Genomic DNA, 14,027 nt, shown 5'->3' with positions numbered 1-14,027 from the left:
AACTCTGCAACAACTGAAATCTGCTTTACTTTCACTTTAGCCAGAAGTGGGTGGGGCCAGAGAGTGGCTGTCAATCTTTAGGGCAATTATAGCCAATCAAATAACAGCTAAAAACTTCCAATCAGCATCAGGACGGATTGTTTTCACTGTGTGTGTGTGTGTGTGTGTGTGTTAGAGGTAGGGTTGCACCTTTTAGAATTTAAAATAAGGGACGCCAACCACCGCTCCTCTGGGCCATGTCCAGCACAGGCCAACACCTGTGAGCGGGGCACTCATAGCAGTGGTAGTTTTTTGTGGGGTTTTTATTGAAGGTGTAATCAAAAAGGCAATTAGTCATACTTAAATCTTGAAATTCTTTATTAGCAATGAACACTGCAGTGAAGTTAATTAAATATTACTTGTTGTGTGCTACAACAAACCTTTACTAAACTTAATTAATTGAGAATATAACTTTTTTATGTGCATAACTATAGGGACACTGTTTGAGCCATGGGTGTGGTAGTGGGGGGAAAAGTGGACCTGACTACGCAGGGCCTGAGTAGGGAGAGGGGCCCATAAAAATCCTGATTTATTTTTTTGTGATATTTTTATAATTGAATTGGGCCCTACAATTAACTATTTATTAATTAATCTATCAAATATATTGATAACATCAACTGAGAGAATGAACTGTAGTCACAGTCCTCTCAACATATTGGACATTGTGGGGGGCCCCTCCTGGAGGCGCAAAATGGTTTAGTCTGCCCGACAGCGACCGGCTACAGATGTAAAAAAAAAGTGTAAAAAAACAGAAAAATTGTGTAATTTTTAAAACATACATAAACCGTAAAAAAACAGTTATTGTATTTACTGTAATCAACGTCTATTATTGTAATTTTGCCCTTTAATTACATTAAATGATTTTCTTTTAACATATTTTAATTCTTAAAAAAGTGTCATGCACTCTTTATAAAATGGAATAATTAGTCATTTTACAAGAACTTTTTCTATAATTACATGAAATCTTTTAGTCAGTCAAGTCATTATCAACCGCTTTATCCATTAAGGGTCGCGGGGGGGTGCTGGAGCCTATCCCAGCCGGCATCGGGCGGAAGGCAGGATACACCCTGGACAGGCCGCCAATCCATCGCAGGGCAGACGGACACAGACAGACAAACAGACACATTCACTCACACACTCACACCTAAGGGGCAATTTGTTTCTGACATCCAATCAGCCTAACGTGCCGTCTTTGGACTGTGGGAGGAAACCGGAGCACCCGGAGGAAGAACGGGGAGAACGTGCAAACTCCACACAGAAAGACCCGGGTTGCCCCAGCCGAGAATCGAACCCAGGCTGTCTTGCTGTGAGGCGGAAGTGCTACCCACTGCGCCACTGTGCCGCCCATGAAGTCTTTTAATTTTAACATATTTTATTTCTTAAAAAAGGGTCAAGCACTCTTTATAAAATGGAATAATTCGTCATTTTACAGGAAATGTTTCTATAATTACATGCAATCTTTTAATTTTAACATATTTTATTTCTTAAAAAGTGTAATTTGCTTCTTATAAAACAGAATAATTAGTCATATTACAAGAAATTGTCCTATAATTGCATGAAATGTTTTACTTTTAACATATTTTAATTCCTAGAAGTGTCATACACTCTTTAAAAAACAGAATAATTATCTTTAACAATGATAAACAAGTTTAAGTACAGAATATTACTACAGAAAATACACATTAAAAAATTACTATAGTCTATTCCAGCGTTTCTCAACCTTTTTTCTATCACGTCACCCTTTAAATATATGCGAGATGTCAAGGCACCCCAGTTAACGGGGGGGGGGGGGGCCGCGGCACCCTGGTTGAGAAACACTGGTCTATTCCTATTATAGTCATCATTGTCTGTTGAAACTGTTGGGTTAGATTACCCAAGCCTGTTATACACTATATTGCCAAAAGTAATAATTCACCCATCCAAATAATTGAGATCTCAGTTAATTCCAGCTGCTCGATCATGGAAACCCATTCCATGAAGCTCTCAACACGCTGCAACTTATTATATCAAAAATGTTTGTAGAATCAGTCTGCATGCCTAGGTGCTTGGTTTTGTACTCCTTTGGCCATGAAAGTTATTGGAACACCTAAATTAAATTAATTGGATGGGCGAGTGAATACTAGAGGGAAAGTTTGCAGTTGATTGACTGTTACACTGAACTTTTGCTGTTGAGAGGAATGTTTACGTCCGATTGGTCTTGAGGTTATTATTCAGGGTGAGCAGAAAAAAAGTTTTATTTGATTTTGAAGATTTTAATGTTGAAATAATGACACATCACCCACCTCTAGTATTCACTCGCCCATCCAATTAATTTAATTTTGGTGTTCCAATAACTTTCATGGCCAAAGGAAATTATGACACGTGTGTGTGTGTGTGTGTGTGTGTGTGTGTGTGTGTGTGTTTATATATATATAATTTATTTTTCAAAACTTAACTATGTAAGTGGATTTAAACATTTGTTTTTAACTGAAAAGTAAACCTGTCTGTGAAGTGTTATCATTAAAGTACATAAAATATTTAGTAATAATAGTATTTCTGATTGCTGTTCTGTTACTTCATTTACTCAGCACTGTGGATGGTGTTTTGCTTCAAATATTTAGAACACTGTTTTTTACTGCACAAAAAATATTTTTAAAAATTTAACCCCTGGGAGACTGACAGCCAGGGCAACACTCAAACACTCAAGATAACCAGGGTGAGAACCAGAAAATGAGAACCAACACTCAGAGCAGAGTACTTTTTTAATAGTTTATTAGACAATAGAAAACACATTTCCCATTATCTCTTAGTTGGCACTTGGGATCACTCTACACTGTAATTTCCATAGGATAGTAATTCATTATAAAATAATAAACCTGAAGTTTTACACACTGGATCTCGATTTTAACACTCCACAGATCTGAAGAAAATCACAAATACTAACAAATAAGTTTTATATTGTAGTAAATTCCATATTTTTTCCAGTGTATTTTATGTAAAATAGTGGTTAAAATTGCAAAATTACAAAATATTTCTTTATTAGCCTACAAAATTTCTTGCTATTATACATTTTCAAATGAATTAATAACAGTATTGCGTATGTGTTTTACTAAAATATCTGCATTTTAAAATGTTAACTTAGTGTAAAAATACAGAAAATTTAGCTTTTTTCTGTCACAAAATATGACTTTATTTTTACAGTTAGTATTGTTTGAATTGTCATCTAAAATTTGTTAAAAAACAGATATTTAATGTATTTTACTCACACAGATTTTTTATGTTAAATCACATGACTCATTTCAATAGACAATTTATTCTTGTCATTTTAATACCATTTGCCTGTCATTTTGAAATACAGGGAAATATTGTAAAAATTTTACTTGGAAAAACTGTAAAAAAAATTTTTTTTTTTTACAGTGTACCCTTTGACATGGCACAGGTGCCACAGATAGACTACCCATTGCTCCAGGACATGTGCTCACTGTGTGTTCACTGCACAGATGGGTTAAAGGCAGAGATCAAATTACTATGTACAAAAGAGAAATGTTGATTGACTGGGTATTTTCTACTGTTGGTGATAATGTTTATCCATCCAATCTAACAGCTAATTCCAGAATGGAAATGTACCATGTCACAAAGCAATTGTCATCAAACTGGTTTTATGAAGATGACAATGAGACTAAAGTTCTTCAGTGACCTTTCAGATTTGGTTAAATGTGAGATTTGCAGCATAATATATATATATATATATATATATATATATATATATATATATATATATATATATATATATATATATATATATATATATATATATATATATATGGGCCATTCCACCGAACGGGTGCCATTTGCTTGTTGTAACTTTCCAAATTAAACTTAATTTTGTATCTTTTTTCAACTTTGTATCACAAATAAATAACACATATATTTAACTATTCAAAACATGTACTGGTCAATCTCAGATAGTTTTATTTATTTTTTTACAAGGTTTCTAAGCTAAAGAAACTGTGATGAGCTGGTTAAAAATACTTGTCTCCCAATCAGAACCCACAGATCAAACCTGTTGTGTGATTAATAAACTGCAGCTTGTGTGTAGTCAGTTAGCTTAAATTTGGAATTAGATAGATAGGTAATCAAAGTTTGAGAAAAAAATCTAAATGTAATGTTTAACTTGCCCTGATGTGCCTGATCAGCCAATAACTATTTCATTTTCAAATTGTGTTCATTAATTTAGGATTGCAAGACTTACTGTAAGTTATAATGAACAAAAATCCATTTATCTAACTAGTTAGTTATAAGCTGGATGTAGTGGATAGCCAGAAGTTAGTACAGTAATTTATTTATGTTGGTAGTTAAAAACAGTTTCTTAACCCTGACCACTGCCATACAATTGTGTATTTTCCACTTGATCCAGCTAATAAACAATCCTTTATTGAGTTTACCTGTTAAAATCTCTTAGCCCCGTATAGACCACAAATCAATCATTATGTATATCCAGCAGTGTATTAGACACATCATACCTCCACTTACTTTATTATTTAAAGTGCCTCTAAAGCAGAGAAAGCTCTAATATGCAGAACAGTGAGAATATGCAGTAGAATATGCAGGAACAGAGCTGAGAAACACTGCTTTAATGTGACTTCTGTTCATTTGTAGTTTACAGTAACACCACAGTAAAAGCATGTCTTCACATGCTGGCCAGAAAAACCTGTTGTTGCGGATTTTGTGCATGCAAAGGAGCTCAACATGTGTTTCACTTGTATCTTTGATGACGCCAGGGTATAGTTCACCCTCATACTTCACACCATTTGCCAACAACTTCAGGTTTCTGCCACTGCACTTCCATGGCTGTGGGAGCCGTCTGTTGATTACGGAACATGAAATTATTTGGGTTAACCCAGTCACAGGTTTTGTTTGGTTGTGCACAAGCAGCTAACATCCCTGTATGTCAGTTCTCCTTGTGCTAGGGTCACTGCCTGATGCAACACAGCCTACAGCTTCAGGAATGTCTGTCCCTTTGCTGACAAGACTGTCAGCCCTCCTCTTCAGGTATACTCCGACAACATCTGGCGCACCTTTCCCCATGGCTCACCTCAGAGATGTTCCACGTCCCAGCAGTGAATCCTTACTTGAACAGATCAGTACAAAACATGAAAAAAATCCCTCACTATTTATACTGAGTGCATGTGCCATCACTGTAAAAATCATGGCTAAACTGATTATTGAGGTGGTAAGTGTGTCTTCTTGTAATTTCAGGTTCGGCAGTTCAAGCAGTTCCTCTTGCGTTGTCTGGAACTCTTTTTGCCATTGGGGTTATTCTTGTGTTCCTTATCCACTGTTGCCCACTGAAGATTAGTCATTTGACTTCCTGCATTGTACTGACTAGAGGCTGGGCAAGAGAGGTCCTTGCATTGAGAACATTCTCTGTACATGCACTTAATGTTTTCTGTGTCACATGTGATGGCTTTCACAAGGTCATGCAGATTGACGGTGCTGATCACTTTCAATTGGCACAGCTTCTGCAAAATAAAACCCAGATTCTCATGCATCTTGCACATGCATGTGTCGTGGTTACTCAGGGTTGGATGAACCGCTCAAAAAGGTCAAAGCAAACAGAATAGTGAGTAAGATATGGAGCTTTCTTCTTCAGCCAAAAACTTCATGTGCAAAAAACTTCAAGTGATGGGTTGCCTCTTTCCAGTTGTGATGCGGCTTACATCACCCTTTGTGTAGCAAGATCTAACTCTGCTTAACAAACAATCTCCAATCCTTTGTTCCGCTTCCGCTGGTAGTTGTAGTTAACCATCCCATTCTTCTCATTCTTTCATCTTCCCAATGGATTCTGAGCCAAACATTGCATCCCATACTTTTCCAGAACTTGTCCTGTTGGTATTTTTTAAATGAGTTGCCTTTCCCTCTCCCCTTGTGGGCTTTGTATTTGTTTCGGATGTCCTCTACCAGAGCCTCCTAAAAAACAAAAGAATCTTCTGAATGGCTGCACACGGAAGCTGTCTCATCTGCCTTTTTACTTTTGTGCATGTAGAAGCATTATTCTTTTTCATGCAATGTTTCTTGTACTTTTTTGAGTTTCTTTCTTTACACAGTGGATGGCTTAGCAGTGTGCTTTGCTTACTTGTGTCCGCGGGGTAAAATTAAATGTGTACACGATTTTAGTGCCTGCAGAATTTTGAATATCACAGTGAGTAAGAGGATATGTGTTTGAGGCAGTGAGTGAGAGTGTGTGTGTGTCTGTGTGTGGCAGTGAGATGAGAGACTGTGTATTAGATGAAGTCTGTGATTGTGTGTGTGTAACAGGGAGTGAGAGTGTTTGTGTATGAGTGTGTGTGAGCGGGGCTCCGGTGAGAGGTGTAAGTGGTAGAGTGTACGGAGTGGTGGGTAAGAGAAAAAGAACAGAAGAGTCCCACTGCAGGGGAGAGCAGGAGTCCAAGGTGGAGTAGGTGGGTGTAGTTGATCGAGCCAACTGAATTGGGTCTGTAGACTGAGAGAGGCTGGTTTCATTCGTGAATTAAAGTTTGAGGGAGACACATCATAGAAAACAGTAAGAGTATCAGTTCAGTAGGGATAGAGATCGATACACAGTGAACATTGGGGACAGAGGTAAACAAGAGGAAGAAGCTTATATGTGGGTGTCCATGAGCAAGCAGATAAATTCAATAAAGGCATTATAAGATGGGTAGCAGGACAAAGCAACTAAAAAGAGGGAGGCAGAATTAAGGACAAGAATTAGCTTAATTCTGGGGGAGCAATGCATTAGACTAGATCTTGTGGGCCTTGACCAAACAGCGACATATTCCTGGTAGAACTATTAATTAATCAATCAATCAATCCTTTATTTTTACTCGGGAGTACATTGAGGGCAACCCTAATTTTCAAGGTAGCCGAGCATTTACAAAAATAGGGATTGAAATGACAAAGAAAATAATTGCATACAAATTATAATTACAAAATAATAACTACATTTAATCATATTAAAATAACAGTAAATAAAAGATAAAAATAGATACAAAATAAAAGTATTATTATCATTAATAATAATAATAATAATAATAATAATAATAATAATAATAATAATAGTAATAATTATAATAATAAGAAGAAGATGAAGAAGATGAAGAAAAAACTATAAGAAATATAAATATAAAAAATAAGCAATAATACAAACTAAAATAAAACAATGACAGAAATTAAAAGGAAATGAAAAACTAAGAGAAGAACTAAAATAAGTTCAGAATAAATAAGAATAATAAATAAGAATAAATAAGATAAAAAGTAAATGTAAAACTTAAATTAAATGTTTAAAATGACTGAGTGACATCAGTAAGTTGAGTTTTAGTGTTTCCTATATAATGAATTCCAGCTCACTGGTGCTCTGTAGCTGTGTGCAGATTTTCCCAGTTCAGTTAAAAATCTTGGAACCTGGCAGCTGATCCAATCACTAGAGCGAGTCTGATAATTATTGCGGTTTACATTCATCAATGAAGTGATGTATTCTGGGAAATGACCGGAGAGTGTCTCATAAATAAAAATCAACCAATGTGTTTCCCTTCGTTTCGAGTATATTTATAGACAACATCCCCTTCAGCACTAATAGTGAAGTTGTTTCAACTATTTTTTTTCTGGCGTGCATGGGGAAACAGGACTTGTTTCTATAAAATAACCCAGCTTCTGTCTGCTGACTAGTTTATTTACTGTATCATCCAGCCATATGCCAAGGTATTTATATTTTGTGACTCTCTCAATGGTGGATCCTTCCAGGGTAGTAATATTTACAGTACTAAAATCAGTATTTAGAGATCTGGAAAACAGCAGGAATTTAGTTTTCATGGCATTTGAAACTAGTTTGTGCTTATATAATGCTGCCTGTAAAGCATTAAATCTGAGCTCTTTCTTACTGCAGCCTGAACAGAATCAGCTGAGAAATATAAAATTGTGTGAATTTTGCATTTTTGAGTAAAGGTGAATTTTGCAGTCTGAGGTAGATGCAGAGTCATTAATATCATTTATGTATATAGCAAACAAAACTGGACCAAAAATTGAACCTTGTGGTACGCCTTTAGCACTGCACCCTGCAGGAACACTGCAACACTGAATGGTGCCAAAACAGTGCTGCTATGCTGTGTGTGTTTCAGTGGGAGAGGCTGGTTAGTTAATGATGGGTAAGATCTGTGCAGGCACAGTCGCGATCTGAACACCACATGCAATTCAAGAGACCATGAAAAACAACAGACGGAGTTGGAAAAGGGGGGTGGGGGGGGGGTGCATAAATAGCATACAAGCGGACAGGAGCAGGAAAAAGTAAAATATAACTGTCTAGATTAGTTAGAGCCACAGGGATGTGGTTAGAATAAAAGGGACTGGTGCAGGGGAAGGGGTGTGAACAAAACAAAAAAAAAATCAGTAATTGATGGTTGTGGACAATTAAGTGGAGATAACAAAATGTTAGGAAAATGACACCACCTTTGACAGTAGAGATATAACTGAGAATCAGGACACTTGAAGGAGGTAAGAGCAAAATTGGGCTAAAATCTGTGCACAGACAAAATTTAAATAAGAGATCATTTTAAGGGTGAGTTGGAGATCCAGTCAATTGTGACAAATATCTTTTAAACATCATTTAAATTGCAGGAAAGGAGACACAAAGGGCCACTTAAAAAACTTCCAAATGGAATGGAGAACCTGAAACACCCAACATGTTTTTAATAAATAGAAAAGTCTCATTTCAGATCTGTTGACACAGGTGAATAGAAGAAGTGACCAACAGTGTTGAATCACCGTGGACGTAAAGTGAGACACAGAGCAAGCAAAAAGGGGGAGAATACAAGTCCGGTCCAAAAGGCAAAGGGCGAGGCAAACAGTGAAGAGGAAGGAGTGAGAAGGGGCTGGGATCAGGTCTAGATTCAGAGGGGTCAACTACCTAGAGGAGGGGGCAATGGGGTTGTCAGCCCCTTGTTGATTACTTTTAAACCTTCAAACAATTAGCGGGCATGTTCTGTGAGTACATCAGTAATACAGCTAAATATAACAGGATTTAACTATATGATTGCACTTACTAAACAGGGTTAACCAGTCAAGTACACAACTTTGTCAAATATCTATCCACGTATAGACAAAACACCATCACAAGGCCTTTTACACCTGTAAACAGTCTAAAAGCACAGGCGCCATGGTCAGACTAGCTGCACCATTAGCTTTAATTGGACAAATTCAATCTAATCACATTTCCAACATTTACTCTCATGCTAGGAGATCTGCCGGTCAGTTTGACCTTAACAGGGGATCTCCCACTTATATAGGTGAAGTTGGGGTAACCAGAAGGGTTCCTAATGAATATAATTTGGCTGATCAAATTGCTGCAGGATTTAAAAAACTTAATTATTAATGAATTATGTGCATTACAATCAGCTTTGATTAACTAACACCACTACACTGTACAAATAAGTCACTACAATTTAAAATCATTAAGCAACTAATTTCCTGGCCTTTTTTAAGTTAGCAAAACTTTATGGCTCATTTGTTCTCTGAAATTACAAATTTAAGTTGGTCTACCAAGTCATGCAATGTTGACAACTAAAAGAAATATTTTTAGATAGATTAACAAACTCAGAAGTGTTTGTGTCACACCTGACCCTGTTTCCTGTCTGTCCTCGTGCCTGTGTTGTCCCACGTGACCCGTGCCCCTGTGTTCTGCCTGTGATTTTCCATTACCTCATGTCTCATTTGTAGCTCCACCCCTTCCCCAGGTGTTTCCACTCCCAGTGTGTTTCCTGTTTAGTTAAATAGCTTTCCTCTGTCACCTGTCCTGGTCGGTCTTTGCACTGTCTCCTGTTGTTTGTCTCTTTCTCTGCGTTTCTTAGATTCTTAGTGTTTCCTTGTTCCTCGTAGCCTTTAGCTCTCTTCCCTTGTTATTTTGTTCCTAGTTTAGTAGTTATTTCCCTGTTTAAGTTCTTAGCTCTGTTTAGTTTCTTGTCTACTCCCTTGCCCTGTCTAGCTTTAGTTATTAGTTTATTTCTTTGTTTATCTACTCCCGCTTTGTTTTGTTAGTTATTATCTATCTAGTTTAGTTCCTTATTGTTTTCCTCGTTTGTTTTTGTCAGCCTCCCTATTTGTTTGTAGTATATATTTATCTTCCTGTTTATTCTGTTATTTTCTAGTTCCCTGTGTTTTCCCTAGTTTATTCCCTTGCCCTGTTTTAGTTTATCCTGCCTAGTTTTATAGTCTCCCCGTTTGTTTATCTTTAGTATCTCTTGTTTGTTTGTTAGTTTTAGCTCGCCTCTGTTTCTTGTTTTTCTTTGTTTCTTGTTTACTTGTTTATTTGTTTATATATATGTATGTTTATTTAATAAATTCGCTCTACCTGTGAATACGTCCGCCTCCACGTCTCTCTGCCTGGGTCAAACCCTGACAGTTTGTAGTACAGGTCAACACCAATCAACAAAATTATTCTAATTTACAACTGCTGAAATAAAGACTGATCAATATAACAATTTATTAACATTTAAATCACTTTTCTGCTCTTTTACATAAATGCAGTTCACACAGGGCAGCTGCATACAAAACAAAAAAGCAGTTACTTGTACCAAAAGCAATTTACACAGCATAAATAAAACATAAGTAAATTAAATAAATAACAGAAAAGGCTTAAAGCTGCAGGCCTTTATTAAGACATTACTGAATGAAAATACTGTAAGTTTGAATCTTGGGTTACACAAGGTACAATGCCAATAACATTAAGCTGAATTAATATTAATATAATTTAATTAAAATTAAACTGAACCCTGAATATTCTGTATGATGAACAATTTTTCACTCTAACACACACAGCCTCACAATATTAGCAGGTGACTGAAAATGCTAGTGACCTCTGTTTAGCAGCAGGTATCAATCAAAAGCTAAAGACGTTATGACATCATGAAACAGGCACGTGTAGAGGGGGTGGCAGAGGGGGCTGAAGCACTTGCCTACCGTATTGTATCCGTCTTTCCTGCCGCCTTCACGTATTAGTATCTTCCCATGAATTTCCCATATTATAACAGTATTAACGGGGAGGCAGACCACTGACCGCTGTGTGAATGGGAAATCTCTTAAAGCCAATCATGGAGCCGGTTCAAGGTTAAAGTTTCACCTTTCAGCAGAAACACCCAATCAAGCTGGTTTTGCGAAGGAGAGTCAGTGTGAGTGGAGAATCCCCCCACCGAGTTTAGGCAGCGGGCTGCAGCCCAAATTGTTTTTATTAATTTAGGATTGCAGGACTTACTGTAAGTTATAATGAATGAAAATCCATTTTGCTAACTAGTTAGCTAGGAGCTGGATGTTGTGGATATATTGTACTAATATATACATTAGTACAATACTTTATGTTGGTAGTTTTAAGCAGTTTCTTAACCCTGGTCACTGAACTACAATTGCATTTTTCACCTGATCCAACTGATCAGCTAATAAACAATCCTTTATTGAGTTTACCCTATTGACCATAAATCAATCTATATGTATATCCAGCAGTTTATTAGACACATCATACCACCACTTACTTTATTATTTAAAGTGCCTTTAAAATAGAGGAAGCTCTAGAAAATGGAGAACAGTGGGAATATACAGTAGAATATGGAGGAACAGAGTTGAGAAACACTGCTGTAACGTGATTTCTGTTTATTTGTAGTTTACAGTAACACCACAGTGAGACCACAAAGCAACGGGTTATATTGTAAGGTATGTTTCTGTATGGTGTTTTAAATATGTGCTCCGTGTGCCCTTTTTTTTGACTTTGAGCACCTGCCCCTCCAAAGATCTCTGCACAGCCCTGTCATGAAACATTTCCCTAACACACACAAACAAAAAATACATTTGGGGTTGGATATGGATAGTTGCTGTACTTTCATTCCGAACAACACTGACCCAGACAGGTCAGTCTCTAGAGCATTAGAGGGTCTGAGAACCCTATCAAATGAGAAGCATGAGACCTCGGGGATAGATAATCCATTAGAAGACTTTGGGCCCTATCGTACACCCTGCACAAGGTGTAATTAAAAAAACTCGTCCAGTGCTCTAAAATGCCGCAGGCACGCACAGCGGAGCTTGAAAGCTTGCACGGCATTGCGATTTTTCTTTAAAAAAAAAAAACATTTTAATAAATAAGGTTGTATCAAGTGTTGTAAAATATATGGTATTAAATTCACTATTAAAGGCACATATTTTACTGATATTTAAAAATGTGCCGCGCCTCTCTCTCTCTTTCGCAGCGCGAAGCTGAATTCAGCGCGAGGCTATAAGTAATATAAAAATTCAATTTAGTTAAAGAAATTAAGATGAGTAAGGACCAAATCAAATATTGTCAAAGGATAGGTTGAGGTTTTGGTGAGCTGTTTCAATGATTTAAAACTGAAACTAACTGAAACTGAAACTCTATATTTTATATATATATATATATACATATATATATATTCCACGATTCCCATGTTCTTAGTTTATTGATATAAATTTTATCATTTCTTATCATTCTTTTCATTTTACTTTACTTTCACTACTATAATTTTTTTCTTCATAATATATAACTTCGTTATTTTTTATTTATCAATTTTTATGATCTTTTTAAAATGTCCTATTTTTCTTTTTTTCCTTATATATTATATTAATCTATAATAAATGTCAGTTTTTATTTCTAATTTTTGAAAAATATTTGTAATCCCTTTTAAACTGTAAATGCAAACCCAGTTTTTACATAAACAATAAACAGAATAAAGAATAAAATAACTTTACTCTTCTCTTATATGAGCTGGTTTATCTTCACAGCATGACAGCGCAGTTTTCTATGCGCTCTTAAAATAGGAATAAACAGAAGTCAGCGCGCTCCTGTCTCTTAAAGGTAATGACTACAGACACAGTAATTGGCTTATTTCATGTTTCGCCCAAAACACACCCATGAATAATTAATTGAATTAAGACACAGGACACGCCCCTAAATCCAGCTGTGCAAAAGGGCAATTAACTAGTGCGCTATAGATCACCAATGGAAAAATCTGATTATGTCACTTGCTGTTTTTGTTGAAATTTTTATTATCTGTGGATGTTGTTTGTTACGTCGTAAAGGACCTACACAGGGGGAACTGTAAAGTAAGGTACTGGTGCTTATACTAACAATTGCTATATAATTACATAGTCATATTTATTTAACTCTTATATAATCAGAATGTGTGTGCATTGATGCTTAGCAGTTACTTACAATACAGGCCCTGCCAGTAAACTTTTTGCAAAATTGTCATGTATAATGGAATGTTCTGGACTAGTGACGGTGAAGTAAGTTCAGAACGTTGATTGCCTTAAAACAAAATGTGGGCTCAATATTTTCTAATATCTATCAGATATGTTGTGACTTAAAGTAGCAGCAGGAGAAGTTACATAACTTCCTAGTAAATAGACTTATTTGTGTAATAGGTACTGAATGTTCTGCAACAAGTGAGAAAACAACCAAGCTGATAACTCTTCTATTCAATTCTCAAAGTAACTTTAAGGCCGCAGCTGGGCGAGTAGATACCCATATTGTCATAGCAACGACACGAATTTGGGTTAAGGAATGCTAGCAAAAGAACACATGCTTGATACAGTTTTACACAAACAAGTTGTGATGTTCTGTTATTAACATTGGGCAAAGGGAGACCTCTAGTGGTCAGGATTTGTTGCAGTAACATTCATTTGAGCCTTCAGTGTTCCCGTAGTTAGTTCAGGCTGTATGAAGGAACTAAACAGTCACAGTTTTGTACTCTGCATTATATGGTCAGGAAAACATTAGCCTGTTTACTTATTATTATGTTTAGTTGTTGTATAACTTTATACTGAGACAATCTCTGTGGTAAACCTTGGTTAATGAACGGAAATAAGTTCTATATTTCTTCAGCTAATTGTAATGCTAACGGCTGGCATCTATATGGATTTTTCTTTACACGTTAGCCTTTAGCTAACTATTCAGTTTTTTTTACCGTTAATTGTACAGT

The 14,027-nt window shown here is 36.2% G+C and overlaps 1 protein-coding gene across 1 annotated transcript in view; it reads right to left on the bottom strand.

Annotated features, from left to right (window-relative positions):
* The window catches only part of LOC103040198 (butyrophilin-like protein 2), a 275,510-nt gene that overhangs the window by 38,039 nt on the left and 223,444 nt on the right, over window positions 1-14,027 (bottom strand). The gene's annotated exons all lie outside the window — the stretch shown is intronic.

The sequence above is a fragment of the Astyanax mexicanus genome, chromosome 15, assembly GCF_023375975.1.
Source record: "Astyanax mexicanus isolate ESR-SI-001 chromosome 15, AstMex3_surface, whole genome shotgun sequence".
In the NCBI taxonomy this organism is placed as follows: Eukaryota; Metazoa; Chordata; class Actinopteri; order Characiformes; family Acestrorhamphidae; genus Astyanax; species Astyanax mexicanus.
The sequence above is the reverse complement of the archived record's forward strand: the minus strand, read 5'-3'. Positions and strand labels throughout refer to the sequence as shown.